Genomic DNA, 15,378 nt, shown 5'->3' with positions numbered 1-15,378 from the left:
GCAGCCACTGTGTCGATCCATCTCCTTGAGGTCTCCCTCTTTTTCTCTGCCCCTCAACTTTGCCAAGAATGATGTCCTTTTCCAGGGAATGGTTTCTCATGACAACTTGTCCAAAGTGTGTGAAATGAAGTCTCACCATCCTTGCCTCTAAGGAGCATTCTGGCTGCACTTTTTCAAAGACAGATTCGTTTGTCTTGTTAGCAGTCCATGGTACTTCCCATATCCTTCCCCAGCAACGCCATCCAAATGCATCAATTCTTCTTCAGGTTTTCATATTCCACATCCAACTTTCACATGCGTATGTGGCAATTAAAATAGCATGGCTTGGGTTAGATGCTCTGCATCTCTCAGAGTAACATCCTTGCTTTACAATGCTCTACAGAGGGCTGAGGTAGCATATTTACCCAAAGCAACCCATCTTTCGATCTCCTGACCACTGCTTCCATGAGCATTGATTGTGGATCAATGCAAGATGAAATATTTGATAACTTCAATCTTTTCTCTTTTTAAAATAAAGTTTCTTATTGGTCCAGTCGTGAGGATTTTGTTCTTCTTGACAGTGAGTCATAATCCATACTGAAAACTGCAACTGTGATCTTTATCAGCATGTGCTTCAAGTCCTCTTTATTTTCAGTAAGTAAGATGGTATCATCTGTGTTTCACAGGTTTTTAATAAGCCATGGTACTTTGATAATTCTTTATCAGCCCCATAGTTCTCATTTCATCTACTTTTCTTAACTCATCCTAATTCAATGGTCAATTTTCACATTCATTGAAAGTGACTGAAGATACTGTGACTGTGTCAGACACACCTTATTCTCAAAACAGCATCCTTGCTCCTCAACACTTTAAAGGGGTCATATGCACCGAATTCACCAAATTTACAAATTTGTCTCCCTTGATTTCTTGATTGCTGCTTCTTTGAGCAGATTTTCTGAAATCTGCCTAAATTAGAAGGATAATCAAATTGTATTGCACATCCAAATGAGATTGTTATAAATGTTTGGTGCCTTAATATCAAAATAAACATATGTGTTAGCGTCTAAATTCTGTAAAACCCTCTCCAAAGTAGGATCTCAAAGATCTGGTATCCCATAAGTGGGAAGAGAAACCCAAATCAGGGTGCAGGAGACCTGGTCTCATCGTGGTTGAAACCTAGACACTCTAAGAAGCAGTTCTGTTCTGTCTTGCAGGATTGCTATGAGTTGGAATGAACTTGTCAGCGATGTATGAAGCCTTGGGAGTGCTGGTGGTGCTGCAGGTTAAGGGTTCCACTTCTAACAGCCATGAAGTAAGTGGTTAAAACCACCAGGCACTTTGCAGGAGAAAAATTAAGCTGTCTGCTCCCAGGAAGGTTTTCTGTCTGGGACATTCAATCTAGGGTTGCTCTGAGTCAGAATCGACTTGATGAGAAAGCTTTGTTCGTTTTACTTTTTATGCTTGGAAGTCAACTTCATGTCCATGGATAGGTTAAGACTAGCTGCTCCAACCTTCAACAACTGTGCTGAAGGGCAAACATAAGAAGCAAATACACCAACAGAAAAGAAACAACTAAGTTACGATAAAGCAACCATGTAAGTAATCCTACATGTAGCTGTCCTTCGGTAAGACATTTAACTACGGAAAAGGGTTGTGGACTGCAGTGTAGCCCAAGGCACTCACCAAATGCTGTTACCCCCTTGGCAGCCCTTTCTCCTCATGCCTATTTTCAGCTGCGAGTGCACTGTTTTTACAATTGAAGCGTCTCAAGGCTGTTCCTTTTGAAAAGGTTAGCTTCAACATGGCACACTGGGTAAACTGTAAAAACAAAACTTTTGAACTCTAGTGTTTCTCCTCCAACTGAAAATACAAACTATCACTCCTAATATTGTAGATGAAAGAAAGGACAAAGGCCTTCAAAGGCCAAGTCTCTAAAATATTCTTGTTTGCTTTTGAAATAGCAGAAAGAAAACACTTTCTTGCAACCAGGTGAAACAATAACAAGGCAGAAACAATCATTACACAGTAACATTTTTGGTTAAAAAAAAAGCTTTCACTAGAAAGCCAACCAGCATGTCCTTATGTAGGCATGTAAGAACCCAGTGATGCTCCTCCGCTCCCCCCCCACCAACCCTACTCAAAGCAGGAATGAGAATCTATATCTGACAGACCTTATTCCTTTCTCAAAAATTCAACTCCATAGTAAGTTAGAGCTGCCTCTGTGCCTTCATTTAATTTCTGTCAAACCTATCACTAGCAATTTACTTTCTAATGAAAATAACAAAAGGGCCAAGTCTCATTTTGTTCGCAATTTTTTAGTAGGAAACACAAGGGACTGCAACACTGGCGACTTATTTATTTATTTTTTGGGGGGGTGTCGGATTAGCTTGCTGAAAAATGAAAGTAGAAATTCAAGTCTGTCAGATGGATAAATTAAGGCAGCCCTTGAAGGAAAGGCACGAATGTCCAGAATATGGTCTCAGGCCGAGGGCAGGGCACTGTGCTCCATTATGTTTTGTGGAATGAGTAAATGACCCCACTAGGAAAATCCCCATAAGGATCTTTGCTACACCACTTCACGGAAAAGCTGAAGTTTGTCTCATAAGGTCTGAGCGGGCAGGATACGATTCTCATAGTCAAGCAGACACATGGGAAACTGCCAGTGGGAAAGTCATTCTTATACCCCGCACAAATATGCCTCGAGTCCTCCGTACGTTTCTACAAACCAGGCTGGAGACACAGTTTAGAACATAACAGATATCGCCCTTTCCTCAGAGACCAACACTAGATGGAAGGGCTTCACAAGTGTCATGAGCAAATTCTGTTATTGTTTAATATCATTTTCCCTGATCGTTTTGAAAGTCTCTCTCACACAGTTGCCCCTAGCATAGGGGTTAGAAGCATTGACACCCCGCACCACCCGCCCCCAAGCTGTTCAAAAATCTATTTATAACATTCAGTTTCCTCAAGATGTAACTAGTAATAACCTGATGTTTCACTTAAGCCTCACCAATAAATAATATAAACAATCAATCAACATGTTTTGTATTACATTTATGTGCATATGTATGTATCTATGTAATACTGTCCCAAAAACTGCATTCAAATGAAAAAGAAAGTCATTTCACATGATATATAAGATTTTCACACCTGCTGGTAGAGTTGCAACATTGGCTACACAAATTTCTTTTTCTTTTTACAATGGTCTTTATGCTACATTTAGTTATCTTGAACAATAGACAGCAAGTCACGGTACATATGAAACAATGATTATTATGAGTTTCTTGGGAACACATCCATCATTAAGAGGGATACCTGATGTGGGTCCCATGGTATAATTCAAGGTTAACAATGTTCAGTAAACAGGACGAAAAGATATAACAGTTTATTGGAGATATGAACCAAAATGAGCAGTAACATATAGTGTTATTAAAACAGAACAAAACAAAAAGGAAATCCATGTATAAGTAGACTCCCTTTGTTCAAACCCATGTTGTTCAAAGTCTATGATAATTAAATAGAAATTCATCAAATAATCTCTTAAATATATAATTACAACCTTGATTAACATCATTGAAGAAAGGTCTAGAGGCTGTGTGTACTTGGGAGGTTTAGAAGTGGTGAAAAAAAGAACACATTCTAACATAAAAATCCAGAATTTGTCTGTCACTTTGTCGTACTGTATGTTGCTATGATGCAGGAAGTTCAAATACCAGCTGGGTCACCCAAAGTCAGCAAAGTGAACCGAATTTCCAGACTTAGAATAAACTGAGAATAAAGAATAGGCTGCCCAGTTCAGAGAAAGCAAGCACTGAAAACCCGAAAGCAGAGTATTGCATTGTTGCCCTAATGAGTAGAAGCAGAACCTTGTCAGAGAAGGGCCAGAGGATGAGCCGCTCTGTGCAGAAGGCACTCCTCGAATATGCCTGAGGCAGAGTTCACTTCTTGCAATAGAGCTGACCATAATGAAGTGAATGGAGTGGAATCTGTGAGAGAAAAGGCTTCAGGACCTTCAGTTCCTGATGGGGCATGACTTCAAATGAGAAGAAACAACTGCAAATACATATTAATAATCAGAGCATGGAATGTATGAGTTCTGAATTTAGGAATCCTAAAAGGTATCAAAATGAAATGGAACACATTACAATCAATATCCTCGGTGTTTGGGAACACAGATGGACTGCTGTTGGCCATTTTCAATCAGAAGATCATATCATTTACTATGCTTGGAAGGAAACGATCAAGAGGAATGCCATTGCATTCATCATCCCAAGGGACATTTCCAGAACTATCTGAAAGCACAGTGCTGCCGATGATGGAGTTTTATCTACCTGTAGTCAAGGAAATCCAATCCACTCAGTTACTTTTCATATTTATGCACCAATGAAATTTAAGAATTGTATCAACACATTCAGCCAGAAATTGGCCAGATAGATAATCAAGATGTGTTGATAATCATTGGTGACAGGGATGCAAAAGATGGAAACAAAAGAAAGAAGAGAAAGTAGAAATATGGTCTTGGTGAGGGAAATGAAGCTAGATATCGCATGATCAAATTTTGCAAGATCAACAACCTGGTTTTAGCAAATACCTTGCTCAGCCACACAAACAGTGATACACATGTACTTCTCTAGATGAAAAACATAGAAACCAAACTTCACTTGTGGGGTGAGACTATGGAGAAGCTTCATGCCAGCAGCTAAAACCTCACCAGGGCCTGGCTATGGAAGACACCACTACTTGCTTATGTTTTAGTCCAGTTTAAAAATGAAGAAATTTAAAACAAGTACAAAATGCAATCTTGAGTCAATTCCACCTGAATTTTGAGACAATCTCAAGAACAGATTTGCTTCTTTGAAGATTAATGACAGAAGACCTGATGGGATGAATCAAGAACATCATTTATTAAGAAATCAAAAGGTCTTTAAAAAGACAGAAAAAATGCAAAGATCAAAATAGATGTCAGAAGAGGAACTGAAACTGGCTCTTAATCGTACAGTCGCTAAGGCACATGAGGGAAATGAGGAAGCCGAAGAGCTGAACAGAACATTTCAATGAGTAGCTAGAGAAAACCAAGTCAAATATCACAATACAAACGAGAAAAGACCTAGAGTTAGAAAACCAAAAAGGAAGAGCATGCGCAGCATGACTTACACTGAAATAATGAAAGGAAACAGCCAGGTCTTAGGTTGTGAGATTGAAAGATTCTGTGGGAAAAATATTAAGTGATGCAGGAAACATCAAAAGAAGATGGAGACGGACAAGTGGGTTCACGTGTGACGAAATGGGGGGGGGGCTTTCTATTGTTGCTTTCAGAAGAGAGCTGCTCAGACGGAGGGTGGGTTTTCCACTTGTCCGTCCCCGTCACGTCCTCCCCCTCCCGTTGTGTACATGCTGCATTTCGACTGACCTGTGGCACAGCCTGCGTCACTGTCCTTTTGTAAAGAAACAAACTCTGAATCATGAAGCTATCGGTCAAGCTGCATATGCCTACCAAGCTCGGAACCCAGGCCCAGTTGCTGCCCAGAGCCGTGCCGGGAAATCCCACTGCCCCTTTTTTATATAACGGAAGTGCCTTAGCATGTGCGGCAGCCGCTCCTGCTGCTGCAGGAAGCCGGTTTACAGACGTTTTCCACTGAGCGCCACAATAAAACAGTACAGTGTGCTAAAAAAAAAAAAAAAGAAGATGGAAAGAATACACAGAGTCACTTGTGTCAAAAGGAAGTGCATTACATTCAGCCATTTAAAGAGGCAGCACATGAGAAAGAACCCGGAACACTGAAGAAAGACATTCAAGCTGCACTGAAAGATTAGCCAAAGCAAGGCACCAGGAACTGATGGGACATCAATTGAAATGTTTTTAAAAAGCGGATAAAAGACTGGAGACAATCACTTTTCTATGTCAGGGAATTTGGAAAACAGCTACTTGGCCAGTTGACTGGAAAGGATTCAAATTTGTGTCCATTCCAAAGAAAAATGACTCTAAGGAATACCCATACTCTAGAACAATATCACTGAATCACATACAAGTAAAATTCTGCAAAACATTGTCCAACAATGGCTGTGGCAATACGTTGACAGGGAGTTTCCGAAAGTTCAGGCCTGATTCAGAAGAGAACAAAGAACAAGGGATATCAGGTCTAATGCCAGATAGATCTTGGCTCAAAGCAGAGAATTCCAGAAAGATATTTATTTGTGTTTTATTGACCATGCAAAGGCATTTCATGGTGTGGATCACAATGAACTATAAATAGTCATGAGAAAAATGGGAATGCCAGAATACTTTCATTGTGCTTATGTGGGATTTGTGCATGGTCCAAGAGGCAGTTATGTGAACAGAACAAAGGGAACGCTGATGGTTTAACATCAGGAAAAGTGTGGGTCAGGATTGTATCCTATCTCCATTCTTATTCAGTCTGTCTTCTGAGCAAACCATTGGAGTAGCTGGATTATCTGAAAATACATATGGCATCAAGACTTGAGGTAAACATTGAAATCCTGAGATACACAGATGATATAAGTGAAAATAATGAGAATTTAAAGTTCTTACTGATGAAGCTCAAATACTGCAGACTTCACTAAGGATCACAACTAAAAACAAACAAACAAACAAAAAGGATCGCAACTAAATGTAGAGACCCAAATCCTTTCAACTGGAGCAACAGGTAACGTGACCAATTCAGAAAAGTTGAAGCTGTTAATGATTTCATCTTGCTTGGATGCAAAAGCATTACACATGGAAGCAGCAGTCAAGAAATCAAAAGACAAGTTGCACTTGGTAAATCTGCTGCACAAGATCTCCTTAGAGTGCAGATTCACAAGGTTGTTACCCTGAGGACTAAGGTGCACTTGACCCAAGTCATGGCATTTTCAATAGCCTCATATGCATGTGAAAGCTAGATGTTGAAAGCTGGACCGTCAAAAAAAAATCTAATCTGTCTTGGAGGGCTTGCGGTCGGAAAGCTCCTTAGAAGCAAAGATGGTGAGATTCATCTCATGTACTTTGGATATGCTCTCAGGAGAGAGCAATCCTGAAAAGTAAAGTAAAGGGGCAGTAAAAAAGAAGACCCTCAATACAATGGGCTGATTCTGGCTACAACAAGGGCTCACATATACGGACTATGGTGAGCATCGTGCAGAACTGGCCAGTGTTCTGTTATGTTGTACATAGAGCTGTTGTAAGCAGGACCTCACTGAATAGAACCTAACAAAGACAGCAACTTGATATTGTGATTGAAATAAGAACAGTCGTTGAATGTGACAAGCATTAGGACAGTAGTTGAAGGTGTGATGGAAAACAAAGAGCCCAAAGTCCTGACATAGAAAAGGTTGCTTGGTAAATCCGTGTCCACGCTCCTTTTGCTAAGCATAACCACGTATGTCTGATTAGCAGCGTAACAGTTCTGATGGGTGCTGGCACCCTACATTTCTGTTAGGGTTAAATTCCTTCAGATTTGGCCTTACCTCTTCTTCTGCCTACTCCTCTCTCCCTTCTAGCTCTTCGTACTTCAAAATCATGTGACAAAATAGTGCTTTAATTTCCAAAAATATAATTTTCCATTTTTTCTGCAAATATTTCTCTAGATGAAATTAGATTCTTCACTCTACTTTCTTAACAATTCATTTTCTCTTTTTTGCAACTTAACGATGATTGAATCATCTCTAGAAAGGAGGACTGTTAATCATATCATTGTGAAAGAGGGGGAATGTGCAGTGGAGACCCAAAGCCCATCTGTAGGCAACTGGACATCCCTTAAGGAAGAGTCACGGGGAGCAGACGAGCCAGTAAGGGTGCAGTGTAGCAATGATGAAACACACAGCTTTCCTCTAGTTCCTAAATGCTTCCTCCCCCTCCTCCTACTATCATGATCCCAATTCTACCTTACAAAAATCTGGCTAGACCAGAGGATGTACACTGGTACATATAGGAAATGGAAACACAGGGAATCCAGGACAGATGATCCCATCAGGACCAGTGATGAGAGTGGCGATCCCAGGAGGGTGAAGGGAGGGTGGGGTAGAAAGGGGGAACTGATCACAAGGATCTACATACAACAGAAAATGGGGTGAAGGGAGATGTCGGACAGTACAGGATATGACAAAATAATAACTTAAAAATTATCAAGGGTTCATGAGGGAGGGGGAAGGGGGAGGAAGGGGGAAATTAGGAGCTGATGCCATGGGCTTAAGTGGAGATAAATGTTTTGAGAATGATGAGGGCAATGAATGTACAAGCATGGTTTACACAATTGATGTATGTATGGATTGTGATAAGAGTTGTATGAGCCCCTAATAAAATGATTGAAAAAAAAAGGTCTGTTGGCCTAGTACATTACATGTTGGGTTGCTGACCTCAAAGTCAACAGTTCAGATCCATCAGCTTTTTCAAAGTAGAAAGATGAGGTTTTCTGTTTCTGTAAATATTATATTTATAGCCTAAGAAATTCAACGGAGATGGTATACTACACCCTAGAGCAGTGGTTCTCCACCTTTCTAATGCCACGACCCTTTAATACAGTTCCTCATGTTGTGGTGACCCCCCCCAATCAAAATTTATTTTTATTTCTACTTCATAGCTGTTATTTTTCTACTGCTATGAATCAGGCAACCCCTGTGAAAGGGTCATTTGACCCCCAAAGGGGTTGTGATCCACAGGTTGAGAACTGCAGCCCTATAGGCTTCTATGAGTCAGGATTGAGTCCATGGTAGTGAGAGCTATCTTAACTCAAAAAGTTTTCCCTGGTTGATATGTAGGGAGATGTGAGACACATGGTTGTGTACATGTAACACACTTGTCTGCTAATGGAAAACTCGGAGGTTTACATAGAGCCAGTTTGGTTGGAAGATGTGATGATCTACTTCCAAAAAAATCATCCTTTGAAAACACAGGTGAGCACACATATGAGACATATCTCTGATGCATGAGATCTATGAGTCAGAGTCAACTTGAAGGCAACTAGATACTGAGTAGAATCATGGTGTCTAAATCTTGACATACGTAAGAGTGAATTCCAGATCTTTCTCTTAGAAAATATAGAAATAATTCATTTATGTCAAAACATTACTAGTGTTTTTATAAATAGAGTGAAAATAATTATACCTAAATTTCTCAGTGAGGAGGGAAGAAGTAATGCACATGAAGCACTTCAAAGAATCCCTAGAAAACCTAGAGCTGGCTTTAATCATTGTGTCCATTACTGTTTACTTTTTTATTGTTATTTAGATAACCATTCTACATGATTAGTTAGCACATCTCTCATGACATTAAACCCATAGGATTGGATATATGTGTTTCCAGTCCTTGGTGTTGTTGTTAGGTGCCATTGAGTCAGTTCTAGCACCGAGTGATCCTATGCCCAACACAGTGAAGCACTGACACGTCCTGTACTAGCCTCACAATGCTTGCGCCCATGGTTGTAGTCATTGTGTCAGTCCATCTCTTGAGGGCCTTCCTCGTTTTCAGTGCCCCTCTATTTTACTAAGCATCATGCCCGTCTTCTCCAGGGACTCTTCTTTCCTGACAACATGTCCAATGTACAGAGACAAAGTCTGGCTACCCTAGCATGTAGGAAGCATTCTGGCTGTACTTTTTCAAAGATGAGTTTGTTCTTCTGTCAGTCCATGGTACTTTCATTCTGCCTCCCTAGCACCATGATTCAAATGCGCTGATTCTTCTTTGGTCTTCTTTATTCCCATTAAACTGTAAGATTCTTAGAACACACACACTAGCACGTAGCCAGATGTAATGTAGACAATGTCTAGTTCTGTTCAGTCTTCTCTGTTCTCAGAAAAAACAAAACAGAAAATCCACCTTTCCTTTTCTGACTAAATATCTCTATTCAGATAAAGCTCATAATTTTCCAATCCACTCACTGTGTAAGTAGCTGCATTTTCCCATTAGTGTCAAGAAAATAAAGCCAAATTGCAAAGCAATTAACCAATTTTATTTAGTTTTTTTTCTTTTTCTGGCTCGTTTAAATAAAGACAGACTAAATAACTTCTCTAGCTTGTCTTTGAAAGTTGCTTTTTTTCCCCTTTCAAACTCACAGCAGATTGTATTTTGGGTATAAATAGATAAATTACATCTTTTCAATTTTTTATATATGCTGAATTCAATAAAATTATAATGTGTGTTTATCTGTGAATTCTGGAACAGATAATAAATGCTTTTAGAACTAACTCTTTGGCTAGTCTGAAGTGTTACCAAGTAGTTTTTATTACCAAAATCCACAATCTTTCTTAACCTTAATAAAACACTTCATTAAACATCGATTCTAGGACATCACAGCAAATTCAAAAGAACTGAAAATCACACAGTGATAACGTTTTAAGCCACAGATGCTAAGAATGTGGACTGGGAAATGAAAGGGCAAACCTTTTACATTTTCTCAACAAAATCTCCTACTGGTACTAGTGACCAAAAGTGACAGAATATGAGCCAGCTTCTGTTTGATAAAATCATTTTTTATCTATTTGCCTTTTGTCCTAAGTTTTATTAAAAGTTGTTTAAATTTATATTTCCCCTCCTTTAATTTAGAGGGTTAGTAGTTAATATTTAGATTAGAAAACTATTTTTCTAGGAGCAGAATCAATATCATTCTTTTCCCACAAGTAATTGTCAACTAACGAACTAACTGACGCTATATTTATAGACATGTCAAAGTCATGATGCTTTCGATTGTCTCATACGCTATCGAAAGTTAGACAATGAATGAGAAAGATTGAAGGGGAATGCCCGTGCATGATGGAGCTGGCAACGGAGACTGTGGAAAGTACCAGACTGCCAAAAGGACAAACAGGTGTATCCGGGAAGAAGCACAACTAGAGGGCTCCTTCGGAACGAGGACGGCAAGACTCGGTCTCACGTACTTGGGAGACACTCTCAGAAGAGACCAGTCTCTGGAAAAGGGCACCAGGCTTGGCAACGTCAGTGGGCAGTGAAACAGGAAAACTCATGACAAGATGAATGGCACAGTGGCTGCAACAATGGGCTTGTGTTAAGAATAATTATGAAAATGCCACAGGACCAGCTGTCCATATTTCTATATGCTGTACACAGAGTTGCTATGAAAGTACCTAACAGCAATTATTCGTGTATACATATTTTATTTATAAAAACTACATAAATATATTTATATCATTTATTTATAGGATTTATATGTTATTTATTTTATATGTGTGTGTGTATATATGTAGGTGGGTGTGCGTATGTGGATCTATATATATATATACCCACTAAAGAGCAAAGAGGGAAAATCCTTTCTTTGTTATCACGTGCTTGCTAAAGACCAACAGAAATAAAGTATGAAAAAGTGTGTGTGTGCTGAAGGAGAGGGGTAGCATTGATTCAGTCCTCGCCTTCCCACTCTCCATCTGAGCTGCCAGGTAGAATCCAAGCAGTCCTCTTTCAGATCCTAAGCACCGGTAACTGGGTAAGTGTGTTAGTCTGGGTACTTTAGAAAAACAAATCCACAGAAACTCATGTATAAAAAGAGAGTTTTCTATAAAGGTTAAGTGTACACCAAGAAAACATCCCAACTCAGTGCTGCCCAAGCCCACATGTCCAACATTAACCCATGTATCCAACACCAGTCCACAAAGTCCTCCTCCATCTCACAAAACAGATGCAATGATGCTGACTGCAGGAGGAAAGTCGAGTCAGTGAATGTGTAAGCATCTCAGCGCTGGCAGGGGTCTCCACATGGGGTAGGTCCATGCAGCTTCCCTAGGATGTCTTGCAGGAAGTGAGCCTTGCCAGCTGAAGCAGGAAACTGCTAAGGCAGCTGCACCCTGGTCCGACCATCAGAAACAAGAGACCCGAGAACTAGAAAGGCAAGGTTCCGTGAACCATTTATCCCTTCACCCTTCAATTAATCCAACATGTGTTTATTAGCCAGGTTGGCACAATAAACTAACTACCTCAGTAAGAGAGCAAACATTAGAAGAAAACTGTCCTTCAAACTAACTACCCTTGTACATTTTCCCTCAGGAAAGAAATCCTTAAATAAGAACCAGACCAAAACCCAAACCATTCACTGAGTCAATTCAATTTCATCAATACCCTCTGCGGGTTTCTGATGTTATAAATCATCACAGAAACAGATGGTTTCATCTTTCTCCCAAAGAGTTGCTGGTAAGTTTGTATCACCGACCTTGTAGTACGCAGTGCAAAGCACACCACTGTGCCACTGGGCTCCCTGACCCAAGACCAGGTCAGAGCTCACAAGTGTAAAAGTCACTTGAACTTTTAGAGACGCAGACATGAGCCATGAGGCCAAGGACCTGCACTCCCTGTGTCAATCTGTCTTTTGGAGTGCCTTTCCCTTGCCCCTTGCCCCTCTACCTTACCACGCATGATGGCCTTCCTCTCCAGGCACTGGCAAGAATTCCCAAGTATGTGAGATGAAGCATCACCATCTTTGCCTCTAGGCCAGAGGAAAACTTTAGTTGTACTTCTTCCTAGACAGATCTGCTTGTTTCCTGGCAGTTCTCAGTACTTTCAATATTCTTCCCCAGCATTACAATTCCAATTCATCAGTTCTTCTTCAGACTTGTTTATTCATTGTTCAACTTTACATGTTTCACAACGTCTGGTTTTACCAATAGCCCTCATCAATCTGCCTCCTATTCAACACATGGATATTAAAAGAAGATACTCTTTCAGCTAGTTGTTCCAAGTGATGATCCTCTATAATTCATCTTGGGAAACTTTACATTCAAATGGATCTCTAGGCACAGAATGGCATTGTAGGGAGGAGACGGTGGCTCTTCTATTTGGATGTAAAAGTGAATATGCCCATGCTTCTACATCCAAAGCAATAAGTAACGGGCACTCTTAATGGACTATTGTTACATTTCAGGTCATCATCAGAGAAATTAATATAGTTTATAATTCTAATAATTCACAAAGGATCAGAATAATATATAATACAAGGGATATATTCTATATAATATTCTTTAGATGATAAGGATCTTAATATAATTTGGATAGTATAATAAAGGAAAAGATATATTTCTCAGAAATTTTAAGTGACAAAGAGGAGTCAAGAGTAGGCCTAGACAGCCAATAGATTTATGTATTTCACAGACCAGTTGATTATTTCAAATAAAAAAGACCCAGCTATATTAAAGACAAATGTTTTATAGACAATCTCATAATAGAATGCAACTCCATGCTTTCTGATATAAAACTTCATGTTCCAATTCTGGAGCATATTTATCTTACTCTTCTTTCCCCTTTCTTTGCCCAACACGATATACTGAACCGCTCACTTCCTCTCCTTCGGTATGCCCCTCTCCTTTTAACTTGAGAAGAGAAAGTGCGATGACTATTGTGAAGCTATTCACAGAAAGAATATGTTTGGGACATACTGACTTTTCTGTCACCTGAAGAGATCAAAATTGAAAGATGGAAGGAAAATTGATGAGGCTCTTTGCACAGACACACACACACACACACACACACTGACTAGATTGATGCTATATATATATATATATATACATATATATATATATATACATGCAGTTTGGTAGATAGATATAAATTACATTTGCTGCAATACTTAAGTGACCTCAAGTTGGTTCCAAATCATAGTGACCCTCTGTATAACAGAAGAAAACACTGCCTGGTCCTGCAGCATCCTCACAATTCTTGCTATAACTGAACCCCTTGTTGCATCCACTGTGACCATCCTCTCCTCGAGGGTCATCCTACTTTACCAAGCATGATGTCCTTCTCCAGAGACTGGACCCTCCTGAGAACATCCAAACTATGTGAAACACAGTGAAGAAATCCTTATTTCTAAAGGACATTCTGGTTGCACTTTTTCTACAACATATTTGTTTGTTATTTTGACAGTCATGGTATTTCCAATATTATTCATTGCCAAAATCATAATTTAAATGCATCTACACTATGAATTTCTTTATCCAACGGCCAACTTTCACATCCGAGGCCAATGGACATACCATGACGTGGGTCAGGCATACCTTAGTCCTCAAAGTAAGGTTTTTGCTTCTCAACACTTTAAAGGGGTCTTGTGCAGCAGATTTGCCTAATACAATATTTCATTTGATTTCTTGACTATTGCTTCTGGGAACATTGAATGTGGATCTAAAAAAATGAAGTCCTTGATGTCAATCTTCTCTCCATTTGTCATGTTTTACCTATTTGTTTAGTTGTACAGACATTTATTTTCTTTAGATTGGTTTGTAATCCCTACTGAAGGCTGCAATCAATGATCTTCATCAACAAGTACAAGTTTTCTGTACATTCATGAAGCAAGAGTGTGTCATCTGTATATTGCAAATTCTTTTAAAAATCATTTTATTAGGGGCTCATACAACTCTTATCATAATCCATACATACATCAATCGTGTAAAGCACACCTGTACATTCACTTCCCTCATCATTCTCAAAACATTTACTCTCCACATAAGCCCCTGGCATCAGGTCCTCATTTTTCCCCTCCTTCCATGCTCCCTCCTCCCTCATAAGCGCTTGATAATTTATAAATTATTATTTTGTCATATCTTGCCCTGTCTGAGGTCTCCCTTCACCCACTATTCTGTTGTCCATCCTCCAGGGAGGAGGTCACATATAGATCCTTATAATTGGTTCTGTCTTTCCAACTCACTGTCCTCTCTACCCTCCCAGTATCGCCGCTCTCACCACTGGTCCTGGAGGGCTCATCCTCCCTGGATTCCCTGTGTTTCCAGTTCCTATCTGTACTAGTATACATCCTCTGGTTCAGCCAGACTTGCAAGGTAGAATTTGGACCATGATAGTGTGTGTATTGGCGGGGGGAGGAGGGGAAGCATTTAGGAACTAGAGGCAAGTTGTATTTTTCATCGGTGTTATATTGTACCTTGACTGGCTCATCTCCTCCCCTAGACCCCTCTGCAAGGGGATCTCCTGTGTTCCGACAAATGGGCTTTAGGTCTCCACTCTGCACTCCCCAACTCATTCATGATTTTTTTTTGTTCTGATGATGCCTTATACTTGATCCCTTTGATACCTCATGATCACACAAGCTGGTGTGCTTCTTCCATGTGGGCTTTGTTGCTTCTGTGCTGGATGGCTACTTGTTTACCTTCAAGTCTTTAAGACCCCAGACACTATCTCTTTTGATAGCCAGGCACCATCAGCTTTCTTCACCACATTTGCTATGTACCCATTTGTCTTTGATGATCCTACCATGGAGATATGCACTGAATGATATGATTTTTTTATTCTTTGATGCCTGATAACTGATCCCTTCAGAACCTCGTGATCACACAGGCTGGTGTGTTCTTCCATGTGGGCTTTGTTGCTTCTGAGCTGGATGGCTGCTTGTTTACCCTCAAGCTTTTAAGACCCCAGATGCTATATCTTTTGATAGCTGGGCACCATCAGCTTTC

The sequence above is a fragment of the Tenrec ecaudatus genome, chromosome 14 (assembly GCF_050624435.1).
Source record: "Tenrec ecaudatus isolate mTenEca1 chromosome 14, mTenEca1.hap1, whole genome shotgun sequence".
Lineage (NCBI taxonomy): Eukaryota > Metazoa > Chordata > Mammalia > Afrosoricida > Tenrecidae > Tenrec > Tenrec ecaudatus.
This window is presented reverse-complemented; position numbering follows the sequence as displayed.